Genomic DNA, 14,514 nt, shown 5'->3' on the forward strand with positions numbered 1-14,514 from the left:
CGTGTTTTGAGAGCAGCTGAAACTTCTCATCAGGCACGAGTACGTTCGAAAAGACAAGCTTAGCAGCAGGAAGCTAGAAGAGCAACGGAAACGCAAGAACAATTGCAGGCAAGAAGAATTAATGATGCAGAAGTAAGAACCACGCGTCGTCGTAATTTCATAACTAAGAATTGGAATATATATAAAATATATTCTTTATATGGATCCATATCTACTATAATGATATCAGTTATTTATTTGATGGATTCGATGCGAGCGAAGCCGCGGGTAAAAGCTAGTACTTTTATATATTTGAATTCCTTATGTTAGTTTATTAGTAAGAAGTTGTTTTTAAATACTTATAAGTATGAATATTACTATACTTATATGATTTATGTATTTAGTACTTGTATGAAAATTTTCATACTTGTATGACTTTATTTACTTAGTATTTATATGGAAATATTTTTTACTTTATATGTATTTTTAAGTAAATATGAAAATGAAAGTTGATTTTGTGTGCCTTTTTATTCCTGGTTTTTATACAGTTAGTTTAAATAGAAATAGATTTTGTTTTATACAAAACTCTATATTCTGTACTAACATATTGTATATAATGAGCGTTTTTTTATTCCTGGTTTTTATACAGTTAGTTTAAATAGAAATAGATTTTGTTTTATACAAAACTCTATATTCTGTACTAACATATTGTATATAATGAGCGTTTTTTATTCCTGGTTTTTATACAGTTAGTTTAAATAGAAATAGATTTTGTTTTATACAAAACTCTATATTCTGTACCAACATATTGTATATAATGAGCGTTTTTTATTCCTGGTTTTTATACAGTTAGTTTAAATAGAAATAGATTTTGTTTTATACAAAACTCTATATTCTGTACTAACATATTGTATATAATGAGCGTTTTTTATTCCTGGTTTCCTACAGTTAGTTTAAATAGAAATAGATTTTGTTTTATACAAAAAAATAAAAATCTATTATTCTATACTAACATATTGTAGAAATAAATATTAAACAATATTTTAGTTTTATTTGTGAGCTATTCTAATATTTACTCATAAAATATATGTGTAAAAGGATGGTTTTTAAATAAAATAAAATATTAATGTGTTGCACCCGAAAATACTTTATATCATATATTTATTATTGAAATAAATATAATAGAATTTGAAATTATTAATTTCAAATCAAAAAAAAAATGTATATACTCTTAAAAAAAGGTATATATATTACTATATGCATTGAAATAAAGTAAAATGTATAGAATGATATTATTTGAAAATTTTGCCAATATAAGAAGAAATATCGTTCTTACATAATAATTAAATAATAATATGTATAGAGAACGAAAATTCTTTTCACGATACCAAAACAAAAATTAAAAAAATCCATTACAAAATCACACATAGAAATGAAATATAATGAAAAAAAATATAGTAAAGAAAGAAACATAGAAAAATTGTTGTGTATATTGTAAATGTTTTTATGTTTTATGTTTTGTGTATTTGTGTATAATTTTCAAATAAGAAAATATCATTTTAAACTGTTATATAATATAAAAAATATTATATAAAAAAGAAATATATATTATTCTGGTTGATCCTGCCAGTAGTTATATGCTTGTCTCAAAGATTAAGCCATGCATGTCTAAGTACAAACAAATTAAAAGTGAAACCGCAAAAGGCTCATTATATCAGTTATGGTTCCATAGATCGTTAACAGTTACTTGGATAACTGTGGTAATTCTAGAGCTAATACATGCAAAATAAACACGGACCTTTTGGAACGTGTGCTTTTATTAGGCTAAAACCAAGCGATTATTTGATCGTTATATTGGTTGAACTCTAGATAACTTGCAGATCGTATGGTCTCGTACCGACGACAGATCTTTCAAATGTCTGCCCTATCAACTTTTGATGGTAGTATCTAGGACTACCATGGTTGCAACGGGTAACGGGGAATCAGGGTTCGATTCCGGAGAGGGAGCCTGAGAAACGGCTACCACATCTAAGGAAGGCAGCAGGCGCATAAATTACCCACTCCCAGTTCGGGGAGGTAGTGACGAAAAATAACAATACAGGACTCATATCCGAGGCCCTGTAATTGGAATGAGTACACTTTAAATCCTTTAACAAGGACCTATTGGAGGGCAAGTCTGGTGCCAGCAGCCGCGGTAATTCCAGCTCCAATAGCGTATATTAAAGTTGTTGCGGTTAAAACGTTCGTAGTTGAATTTGTGCTTCATACGGGTAGTACAACTATAATTGTGGTATGTACATTACCTTATGTATGTAAGCGTATTACCGGTGGAGTTCTTATATATAATTAATACAATGTATTTTTTATATATTCCTCCTATTTAAACCTGCTTCAGTGCTCTTCATCGAGTATTGTTGTGGGCCGGTACAATTACTTTTAACAAATTAGAGTGCTTAAAGCAGGCTCCAAATGCCTGAATATTTTGTGCATGGAATAATGAAATAAGACCTCTGTTCTACTTTCATTGGTTTTTAGATCAAGAGGTAATGATTAATAGAAGCAGTTTGGGGGCATTAGTATTACGACGCGAGAGGTGAAATTCTTGGACCGTCGTAAGACTAACTTAAGCGAAAGCATTTGCCAAAGATGTTTTCATTAATCAAGAACGAAAGTTAGAGGTTCGAAGGCGATTAGATACCGCCCTAGTTCTAACCATAAACGATGCCAGCTAGCAATTGGGTGTAGCTACTACTATGGCTCTCTCAGTCGCTTCCCGGGAAACCAAAGCTTTTGGGCTCCGGGGGAAGTATGGTTGCAAAGCTGAAACTTAAATTAATTGACGGAAGGGCACCACCAGGAGTGGAGCCTGCGGCTTAATTTGACTCAACACGGGAAAACTTACCAGGTCCGAACATAAGCGTGTAAGACAGATTGATAGCTCTTTCTCGAATCTATGGGTGGTGGTGCATGGCCGTTCTTAGTTCGTGGAGTGATTTGTCTGGTTAATTCCGATAACGAACGAGACTCAAATATATTAAATAGATGCTTTCAGGATTATGGTGTTGAAGCTTATATAGCCTTCATTCATGCGTTCATCTTGAATGTACAAGTGTTTGAATGTGTTTATATAAGTGGAGTCGTACCTGTTGGTTTGTCCCATTATAAGGACACTAGCTTCTTAAATGGACAAATTGCGTCTAGCAGTAACGAGATTGAGCAATAACAGGTCTGTGATGCCCTTAGATGTCCTGGGCTGCACGCGCGCTACAATGAAAGTATCAACGTGTATTTCCTAGACCGAGAGGTCCGGGTAAACCGCTGAACCACTTTCATTCTTGGGATTGTGAACTGAAACTGTTCACATGAACTTGGAATTCCCAGTAAGTGTGAGTCATTAACTCGCATTGATTACGTCCCTGCCCTTTGTACACACCGCCCGTCGCTACTACCGATTGAATTATTTAGTGAGGTCTCCGGACGTGATCACTGTGACGCCTTGTGTTTCACGGTTGTTTCGCAAAAGTTGACCGAACTTGATTATTTAGAGGAAGTAAAAGTCGTAACAAGGTTTCCGTAGGTGAACCTGCGGAAGGATCATTATTGTGTTCCTATCCGAAAAGAAAAAAAAAAATAATTATATAAAAACAAAATAAAAAAAAAGAATAAAAAAGAAAAAAAAGTTTTCTTTTTGTTCTTTTCATTCAAAATGTTTTGAATTATACAATGTTTTGAATGTTTTTCTGTTTTTTTTTTTTTTTTTTTAACTCCTTGTAATGCATTATGACAATATATATTATATTGTTAACTTCGCATACATTGTATTTGAACGCAATAAAATAACCTTTAAACATATAGCTGTACTTATTATTTATATAGAAAATAATATTTAATTGTGATATTTATATAAAATATTATAAATGATAAGTTAACTTGTTCACATTAACGTGTGTAATACCTTTTTTTTATGGTATTTTCTATTTGTGATTAAAAACATGCTGAAAAATTAAAAAAAAGAAAACGCACAAATAGAGAAGAAAATAATATATAAAAGGTATTACTGTTTTTGTTGACCTAAGACATGCGCAGCTGCAAATGTTTGGGTTTAAAATTACAATTTCTTGAAAGATGTTTTAAACTTTTGTATTAAAAATTTATTATTGATTAATTATTAATACTTTCAATAAATTAAAATTCTTTGACTTTGAATTAAAAAAATACAAAAAAATTATCACTCTAAGCGGTGGATCACTCGGCTCATGGGTCGATGAAGAACGCAGCAAACTGTGCGTCATCGTGTGAACTGCAGGACACATGAACATCGACATTTTGAACGCATATTGCGGTCCATGCTGTTATGTACTTTAATTAATTTTAAAGTGCTGCTTGGACTACATATGGTTGAGGGTTGTAAGACTATGCTAAATTAGTTGCTTATTCTTTTAGTCAATTAATTGAATTTAAGCATATGGCATATTATTGGATTGTATTTCTCAATCCATAATATTAATAGCATAAAAAGAAATATAGAAAATATATTTTTGAATACCTCATATTTGAACGAAAATTTATGATAAATGAGAATCTTAGTATTCCCATAAAAGAAAAAATTTTCAACATTATTTAAATTATATTAAATAATACATAAGAGGAATGTCTAGCATAAAATAAATTTTTATTCTAGAATTAATTCACTCTATTGTATTGAGAAAAATTTATAATAAAAAAAATATATGATATGTGGAGGAATAATGTTGTTAATTTTATTAATTATTATATTATGAATTTTAAAAAGGGATGAAAAGATTGAATAATATTTGAGTAATCAAGATATAAAAATAGATTTCTTTAAAATAGCAAATAGCAAAAAAATTAAATAAAAATAAACAAATCAATCTAAAATATATTTTATACAACCTCAACTCATATGGGACTACCCCCTGAATTTAAGCATATTAATGAGGGGAGGAAAAGAAACTAACAAGGATTTTCTTAGTAGCGGCGAGCGAAAAGAAAATAGTTCAGCACTAAGTCACTGTGTCCATATGGCAAATGTGAGATGCAGTGTATGGAATATCTTAATATCTAGTATGAGAAATTAACGATTTAAGTCCTTCTTAAATGAGGCCATTTACCCATAGAGGGTGCCAGGCCCGTATAACGTTAATGATTACTAGAAAGATATTTCCAAAGAGTCGTGTTGCTTGATAGTGCAGCACAAAGTGGGTGGTAAACTCCATCTAAAACTAAATATAACCATGAGACCGATAGTAAACAAGTACCGTGAGGGAAAGTTGAAAAGAACTCTGAATAGAGAGTTAAATAGTACGTGAAACTGCTTAGAAGTTAAGCCCGATGAACCTGAATATCCATTATGAAAAATTCATCATTATAACTGTAGTATTTAATATTAAATATTATAGTAATAGTGTGCATTTTTTTCATATAAGGACATTGTAATCTATTAACATAATAAAATATTTATCAAAAGATCATTGGTTTTTAAGTTTATTCAAATTAATTTGCTTTTAGCTTATTAACATAGAATAATTACTGATGATTTGATAAAGTGTTGATAGATTTTATTATATATAATGCTAAAATTCTTTTGAATTTTACAATAATATTATTATCATTGATTTTAATATTAATTGTATGCATTTATATGATTAACAATGCGAAAGATTCAGGATACCTTCGGGACCCGTCTTGAAACACGGACCAAGGAGTCTAACATATGTGCAAGTCATTGGGTTATATTAAACCTAATGGCGAAATTAACTTAACTGTATTAATAATGGGATTAATTTTTAATGTATTACATTATTAATTCAATCCCGGGGCGTTCCATATAGTTATGTATAATGATAATTTATTATTATTTATACCTCTAACTGGAGCGTACCTTGAGCATATATGCTGTGACCCGAAAGATGGTGAACTATACTTGATCAGGTTGAAGTCAGGGGAAACCCTGATGGAAGACCGAAACAGTTCTGACGTGCAAATCGATTGTCAGAATTGAGTATAGGGGCGAAAGACCAATCGAACCATCTAGTAGCTGGTTCCCTCCGAAGTTTCCCTCAGGATACCTGGTGCATTTAAAAATTATGTAAAATAATCTTATCTGGTAAAGCGAATGATTAGAGGCCTTAGGGTCGAAACGACCTTAACCTATTCTCAAACTTTAAATGGGTAAGAACCTCACCTTTCTTGATATGAAGGTTGAGGTTATGATATATTGTGCCCAGTGGGCCACTTTTGGTAAGCAGAACTGGCGCTGTGGGATGAACCAAACGTAATGTTACGGTGCCTAAATTAACAACTCATGCAGATACCATGAAAGGCGTTGGTTGCTTAAAACAGCAGGACGGTGGACATGGAAGTCGTAATCCGCTAAGGAGTGTGTAACAACTCACCTGCCGAAGCAACTAGCCCTTAAAATGGATGGCGCTTAAGTTGTATACCTATACATTACCGCTAAAGTACATGATTTATAATACAATTTCGGTTGGATTATAAATTTTGAAACTTTAGTGAGTAGGAGGGTACAATGGTGTGCTTAGAAGTGTTTGGCGTAAGCCTGCATGGAGCCGCTATTGGTACAGATCTTGGTGGTAGTAGCAAATAATCGAATGAGACCTTGGAGGACTGAAGTGGAGAAGGGTTTCGTGTGAACAGTGGTTGATCACGAGTTAGTCGGTCCTAAGTTCAAGGCGAAAGCCGAAAATTTTCAAGTTTTAATGAAATGAAATGAATGAATTTTTATTCCATAGTAATTAAACACTTGAATAATTTTGAACGAAAGGGAATACGGTTCCAATTCCGTAACCTGTTGAGTATCCGTTTGTTATTAAAAATGGGCCTTGTGCTCATCCTGGCAACAGGAACGACCATAAAGAAGCCGTCGAGAGGTATCGGAAGAGTTTTCTTTTCTGTTTTATAGTCGTACTACCATGGAAGTCTTTCGAAGAGAGATATGGTAGATGGACTAGAAGAGCATGACATTTACTGTTGTGTCGATATTTTCTCCTCGGACCTTGAAAATTTATGGTGGGGTTACGCAAACTTCTCAACAGGCCGTACCAATATCCGCAGCTGGTCTCCAAGGTGAAGAGTCTCTAGTCGATAGAATAATGTAGGTAAGGGAAGTCGGCAAATTAGATCCGTAACTTCGGGATAAGGATTGGCTCTGAAGATTGAGATAGTCGGGCTTGATTGGGAAGCAATACCATAGTTTATGTACTCGTTCTGGGTAAATAGAGAATTTCGATTCTTGTTCCCCGGATAGTAGTTACGTAGCCAATTTCGGAACTTTCTTGCTAAAATTTCTAAAGGATTTATTATTGTATAGATACTTTTTAAATTATAACGATTATCAATTAACAATCAATTCAGAACTGCCACGGACTTGGGGAATCCGACTGTCTAATTAAAACAAAGCATTGTGATGGCCCTAACGGGTGTTGACACAATGTGATTTCTGCCCAGTGCTCTGAATGTCAAAGTGAAGAAATTCAAGTAAGCGCGGGTAAACGGCGGGAGTAACTATGACTCTCTTAAGGTAGCCAAATGCCTCGTCATCTAATTAGTGACGCGCATGAATGGATTAACGAGATTCCCTCTGTCCCTATCTACTTCCCCTGCGGGTTTGGGGAAAGAATATGCCCGCGGCAAGGCATGCCTGTCGTAAAAGGCGACTAAAAGCCAATATGCACTATGACTGTTATTATATTCTTTGCCCAGTAATATCAGCATAGTATATGGAGTGATAGTGCTATAATACTCAGCTTGAACTGATATTAGAAACACTTTAAATGAAAAAGCAAATAAAAAGACATTTGAAGTTCAAGCGACAAATGTCACCAGTCATTTGAGTAATGGGGAGCTCAACTGGCAGTAGTTTAGGCTACGCAGTCTGACCGGAGACTTTCCGGTACCACGGGGAGCAGAAAGCCCTTGGACTTCTGTTCAATCTGCTCATTGGGTTCGGCCCTTTGGGGAGTATCGTGGTGGCTGTGGTTTAAACCTAAATGCTGGAAGAACTGAATTTTCAGTTCGAAAAAAGAAGTTACACAAGTAACTGGGTGCCGTACCCGAAAACGGAAGAGGTTTTAGGTCGGCCTCGAATCATACCAAGATGGTAGTGTGGACCCAGACACACTGCCACTGGTATCCAAATAAATACTTGCATAAGCTCGTTTTGTTTGGGGCGCTGATCAACGCATTGTATTGATCCGTTGTGTTTTGAACACCGTGAGGTAAGGCCGTCGCCGGCAGGTACTCACGTAAATCTACAACGAAAGTTGTCCCTATCTACTTTCCCCTGCGGGTTTGGGGAAAGAATATGCCCGCGGCAAGGCATGCCTGTCGTAAAAGGCGACTAAAAGCCAATATGCACTATGACTGTTATTATATTCTTTGCCCAGTAATATCAGCATAGTATATGGAGTGATAGTGCTATAATACTCAGCTTGAACTGATATTAGAAACACTTTAAATGAAAAAGCAAATAAAAAGACATTTGAAGTTCAAGCGACAAATGTCACCAGTCATTTGAGTAATGGGGAGCTCAACTGGCAGTAGTTTAGGCTACGCAGTCTGACCGGAGACTTTCCGGTACCACGGGAAGCAGAAAGCCCTTGGACTTCTGTTCAATCTGCTCATTGGGTTCGGCCCTTTGGGGAGTATCGTGGTGGCTGTGGTTTAAACCTAAATGCTGGAAGAACTGAATTTTCAGTTCGAAAAAAGAAGTTACACAAGTAACTGGGTGCCGTACCCGAAAACGGAAGAGGTTTTAGGTCGGCCTCGAATCATACCAAGATGGTAGTGTGGACCCAGACACACTGCTACTGGTATCCAAATAAATACTTGCATAAGCTCGTTTTGTTTGGGGCGCTGATCAACGCATTGTATTGATCCGTTGTGTTTTGAACACCGTGAGGTAAGGCCGTCGCCGGCAGGTACTCACGTAAATCTACAACGAAAGTTGTCCCTATCTACTTTCCCCTGCGGGTTTGGGGAAAGAATATGCCCGCGGCAAGGCATGCCTGTCGTAAAAGGCGACTAAAAGCCAATATGCACTATGACTGTTATTATATTCTTTGCCCAGTAATATCAGCATAGTATATGGAGTGATAGTGCTATAATACTCAGCTTGAACTGATATTAGAAACACTTTAAATGAAAAAGCAAATAAAAAGACATTTGAAGTTCAAACGACAAATGTCACCAGTCATTTGAGTAATGGGGAGCTCAACTGGCAGTAGTTTAGGCTACGCAGTCTGACCGGAGACTTTCCGGTACCACGGGGAGCAGAAAGCCCTTGGACTTCTGTTCAATCTGCTCATTGGGTTCGGCCCTTTGGGGAGTATCGTGGTGGCTGTGGTTTAAACCTAAATGCTGGAAGAACTGAATTTTCAGTTCGAAAAAAGAAGTTACACAAGTAACTGGGTGCCGTACCCGAAAACGGAAAAGGTTTTAGGTCGGCCTCGAATCATACCAAGATGGTAGTGTGGACCCAGACACACTGCCACTGGTATCCAAATAAATACTTGCATAAGCTCGTTTTGTTTGGGGCGCTGATCAACGCATTGTATTGATCCGTTGTGTTTTGAACACCGTGAGGTAAGGCCGTCGCCGGCAGGTACTCACGTAAATCTACAACGAAAGTTGTCCCTATCTACTCATTCATTCGTAGGCATTCATAGCGAGCAGACGTGCTAGCGCATAATTTGAATTTTTAATTCGGTCGTGTGAGTATTTGTGAATTTTTCAGTGTAGAGTCGGTGTAGTGAGAGTGTATACGTGCATATGTGTTGGTAGTGTGAAGTGGTTTTTCGAAAACTCACACAAAATTGCCGTAGTGGGCTTTGCCATATATATATGTAAGTATATATATATGAATTTACGAGTTTTTGTTTGAGAAATTGTGAATTTATCGAGTAGCTTTTAAATAAAACAAGTGTTTTTCGTGTTTGTTTGCTTGTGTGTACAAGCACTTTGGGCTTTGTGCCTTTTAACTTGTCTTAGTAGGCTTTGGTACTTCGATACATATTTGCTACGCCTACTGGTGTAGTAGTGTATTGAAGAGTAGTTTTTTGGTGCTCAGGTACTTTATATACTAGAGCCTTTTTGTATAGTGTAGTAGGCTTTGTATATGATTACAACGCCTACTTGAGTAAAAATTTTATTTTTAGCTTGCAGGTAGATTTGCGCACAGTGGTTTTGTTGGGGAATTTTTTCAAAATTACTCAGTTGGCTTTGAATACGAATACAACGCCTACTTTTTTTTTTTTGCTGGATTAGATTTGTAGATTAGGGTACAGCAGGTTTTGTAGGTGGGCCCGTCCGTAGTCTCAGTGACTGTGCCGTGGTGGTGTTTTTGGCTTGGGTTGCCTATTCAGGAGTGCTGTGTTGAGTGTCTGGTTTTCAGTTGCTGCTGTTTTCTAGGGGATTTCGCCAGTTTTGCTTCTAGGGTGTTAATGGTTGTCCTAGTATTGGAGGCGCTGACTCCAGGGTGAATTAAGGTCATAGTGGTTGACTTTTAGCCCACGGTGCGATTGATACAACGTCACATCGGTCGATTCGCAACCGTTACGGGGACTTTGTTCTGTCCGGCGGTTAATTGAGTGACCTCTTCCACGCCTTTGGCTGGAGGTGTGAGTTGTGTCCCTGCGATAACGCGATAATCGACTGTTTGGGTGGTAACTGCTATTGAGCGGGTTTACGCGCGAGTTAGCTTCTTCAGTGCGTTCAATCGCACGTGCCTGGTAAGCGACTGTTTGATCTTTCCGGAACAGGGGCTTCTGCGCCAGTGTTTTTTACCGGCGGATCAGCCTGCCTGGTAGGGGATCTAGGTTGAAGATGCCTCCCCCACGGAGGAGGAAGGTTAAGTCCCTTGCTGAGAGCGATGGGTCTGTGCCTGCAAAAATGGTTGTAGGGGCGTCATCCGGTGAGGATAGTGCAGTGTCATCTACTGATGGGTCACCGGTGCGCAGAAAGGTGAGGTTGAGGTCACCACCTTTGGCGAAATCGGGGGGCTTTGTGCGCTTCACTGACTCCAGTGAAAGCAGTAGTTCGTGTGAGACAGGGGATACTGCTGACACAGTTAAGAAGGGGGGTGACGCTAAGATGAGTGTCGATAAAGGTGGTGAGGTTAAGGCTGGAAAAGGTGTTGGGCGTGTTAATGAGGGTGGAAAGAAAATAGGTGTTAGTTCCAACATGGTGAATAAGAAGGATAGTAAGGGTGGCAACCGTGAATTAGCCAAGGGCGCTGTTGCTGGTTGTAGTAGTGCGGTAAGCCATGTTGGTGCTGTTAAGAGGATTACTGGGGAGCTAAGCGGGTTGGTCTTTGGAGACAAAAAGTTTGAGATGGAAACCGTGAAGGGGCTGATGGAGCTTGCTTCTAAATACGAAGCACTCCTAATGACGGTTATTACCGAGAATGCCCATCTTCGCGGTCAAGTTGATGCCCTTAGAGGAGGCTGTGGGGGACACTCCTCGCCACCGAGCAGGTCAATGCCGGCTCCATCTGCACCGTTGCCTCCGCCCCCAGCACCTGTACTGGAGGCGATTGCACCGGTGGCGCCGAAGCCTGTTGAAACCTGGTCTGTTGTGGTCAGGAGCAAGGGGCCTGCAACTTCCTCTAAGGAAGTAATTAGAAAGGTAGTTAAGGAGGTGGGTCCTTCACTCGGTGTGAGGATCCATGAGGTGAAGCCTATCAAGGGTGGTGGAGCGGTGATCCGCACACCTTCTGTTTCTGAGAGGGAAAAAGTGGCGACTAACGCAAAGTTTGGGGAGGTGGGGTTAGACGTGAGTGTCAACCGGAAGTTGGGTCCTCGGGTTGTTGTTCAGGGGGTTTACACGGAGATCCCCCATGAGGAATTCATGGAAGAACTTCTCCGGTTGAACCTTCCAGGATTTAGCTCGGCGTCCCAGAAGTCGGAAGTAAGGATGGTCAGTCGTCCCTGGAAGGTGGCTCCTGATGGTAGCACTAATGTTGTTCTTGAGGGTACGAACAAAATGATGTCCGCCCTCTTGGAGGCAGGTAGGTGCTACATCAAGTGGTTCTCCTTCCGGGTGCGACCGGATAACCCATTGCTGGCTGCTTCCGGTGTATGGGTTTTGGTCATAGGGTCGCTGAGTGTAGGGCCAAATCAGATGTCTGCCGGAGGTGCGGTCAGGAAGGCCACAGAGCTGCCAGTTGCGTCAATGCAATCCATTGCCGTAACTGTGCATTCAAGGGTAGGCCAGCTGGGCATTTTATGATGTCGGCTGTCTGCCCGATATATTGTGGGATTGTTGAGCGCGCCCTCGCCAGACACTGATGGGGGGGATTATTCAGTTCAACTGTCAGGAGTCGTATGCCGTAATGTGCGAGTTGGGGGGGTATATGACTGAGGGGGGGTGCGGCATTGCCTTACTCCAGGAGCCCTACGCCACCAATGGTGTGGTTCGAGGTTTTCCGGGTGGTTTCAGGGTCTTTTTGGACGTTAGGGCTAATGCTGCAATTGTTGTGAGTGATCCCAACTATGATTGTGTAGTTGTGGATTCCTCACAACTGGGTGTATGTGTTTCTGTAGAGGGGGGGTTTGGTAGAATACTTGTTGCTAGTATCTATTGTAAATTTGGTGAGCCCTTAGAGCCTTATCTGAGTTATATGGATAAGGTACTACTACTTGCGAGTGGTAGTCCTCTTATACTTGGCTTGGACGCGAATGCTACGTCTTCGATGTGGTTTAGTAAGGTATCCTGGCATTCGTCTGGATATCAAAGCCACAGTCGTGGAGTGGTATTAAGTGAATGGGTGGTGGGTAAAAACCTTCACATTCTAAACGAGCCGAGCGAGTGGTATACTTTTGATGGGCCTAGGGGTGTCAGTGACATTGACGTGACTTTGATGAACGAGGCAGCAAATAGAGTGTTTCGTGTTGGGTGGGAAATTAAGGGAGGGTGGGGATTGAGTGATCATAATTTGATTCAAATTATGGTTTCTTCTCAGTCCCCCCCTTTACAGTTCGTAAGTCCGTTGCGGCGATGGCGTACCTCTGGTATTGACTTGAACCAATATGGACGGTGTGTTAGGGAAGCGGTATTGGAAATACCGCTTAGTGAGTTTGAGGGCTTGGGGGTTGATGAGCAGATTGCTCGTCTTTATGAGATATTGTGGGTTGTTAATGATAGGAATGGAATGAATGGAACTTAAGAAGTGTGAAAGTTTTAAGCTTAGGAAAATAAAATGGTGGACGCGTGAGTTAACCTTGAAGAGGAGGACTGTCAGGCGATTGAGACGAAAGTTTCAACGCGCTCGACGGTCCAATTCAGACAGGTTAGCTCAGGTTAGGTATGATTTTTGTTGTGAAATTAGGGAATATAAAGATATGTTAGTTAGGGTTAAAGAATATGAATGGAGAAATTTTGTTAGTGAAAATAGGGATGACCCCTGGGGTCAGATCTATAAGATCTGCAGGGGTCGTAAGAGAGATGATATCACCTCTCTTTGCGTAGGTGACACTGTGTTATCTACGTGGAGAGAGTGTGCGGGGGTTCTATTAGGTGCGTTCTTTCCCAGGGCGGAGGTTCAGGTACCCCAAGCACAGGAGGTACCTGTCCCTCCATTAGATGATGGGGAGTTGGGGTATGCCTTTGGCCTGGTCAGGTCTAAACGGTCCCCAGGTTTTGATGGTTTGAACGGAGAGATGTGTAAAAGCTTGTGGAAGTTCATTCCGGAATACTTGGAGGCCATTTATGATAAGTGCGTGTGGGAGGGTTATTTTCCACGCGAGTGGAAAATTGCTAGGGTTGTACCTCTCCTGAAGTCTCCTGATAAGATCAGGAGTGATCCTCGCTCTTATCGGGGCATCAGTCTTCTTCCAGTACTTGGAAAAGTATTGGAAAGAGTTATGGTAGAACGGCTTCAGGAGCTAACGCGGGGTATATGGTCGGATAGGCAGTATGGGTTCAGGGAAGGACGCAGTACAGAAGATGCTTGGTTTTATGTTCAGAGTGTTGTTAAGGAGAATGTCAACAAATATGTCCTTGGCATATTTGTTGACTTCAAGGGAGCGTTTGATTATTTAAGGTGGGATAGAGTTTTGCAGCGGCTGGAGGAGCTTGGCTGTCCGGAAATTACTCTTTGGCGGAGTTACTTTTCGGAGAGAAAAGCTTCTCTAGTAAGTATGAATGGAAGTGTTGAAATTGGAGTGGTTCGTGGCTGCCCGCAGGGATCCATCTGCGGTCCATATATTTGGAACCTTATGATGGACTCTCTGCTTGGACAGCTCGAGCCCCTATGTAAATGTTGTGCGTATGCGGACGACCTTCTTCTTCTCGTTGAGGGTCGATCGCGGTCTGAGTTAGAACGGTCGGGGGGACAATTTTTAGAAATTGTACATAGCTGGGGTTTAGATGTTGGGGTTGACATATCGGTGGACAAAACGGTTACAATGCTTCTTAAGGGCAGATTGTCGCCGGTTCGTCCACCGATTGTCAAGGTGAATGGGGTCAACATCAGGTATGTGAAGGAAGTTAAATACC

At 39.5% G+C, this 14,514-nt stretch overlaps 2 non-coding genes and 1 pseudogene across 2 annotated transcripts; all 3 read left to right on the top strand.

Annotated features, from left to right (window-relative positions):
- The first annotated feature begins 1,589 nt into the window (after nucleotides 1–1,589).
- On the top strand, nucleotides 1,590–3,579 carry LOC138858388 (small subunit ribosomal RNA). The gene has a single exon (XR_011397523.1). It is a non-coding gene; the product is annotated as a small subunit ribosomal RNA (ribosomal RNA).
- Nucleotides 3,580–4,208: 629 nt separating this feature from the next.
- LOC138858495 (5.8S ribosomal RNA) lies at nucleotides 4,209–4,387 on the top strand. Its single transcript, XR_011397594.1, has one exon. It is a non-coding gene; the product is annotated as a 5.8S ribosomal RNA (ribosomal RNA).
- Nucleotides 4,388–4,889: 502 nt separating this feature from the next.
- LOC138858465 (large subunit ribosomal RNA) lies at nucleotides 4,890–7,667 on the top strand (annotated as a pseudogene).
- Nucleotides 7,668–14,514: the final 6,847 nt, after the last annotated feature.

This window comes from Bactrocera oleae, unplaced genomic scaffold (assembly GCF_042242935.1).
Source record: "Bactrocera oleae isolate idBacOlea1 unplaced genomic scaffold, idBacOlea1 ctg00000009.1, whole genome shotgun sequence".
Lineage (NCBI taxonomy): Eukaryota > Metazoa > Arthropoda > Insecta > Diptera > Tephritidae > Bactrocera > Bactrocera oleae.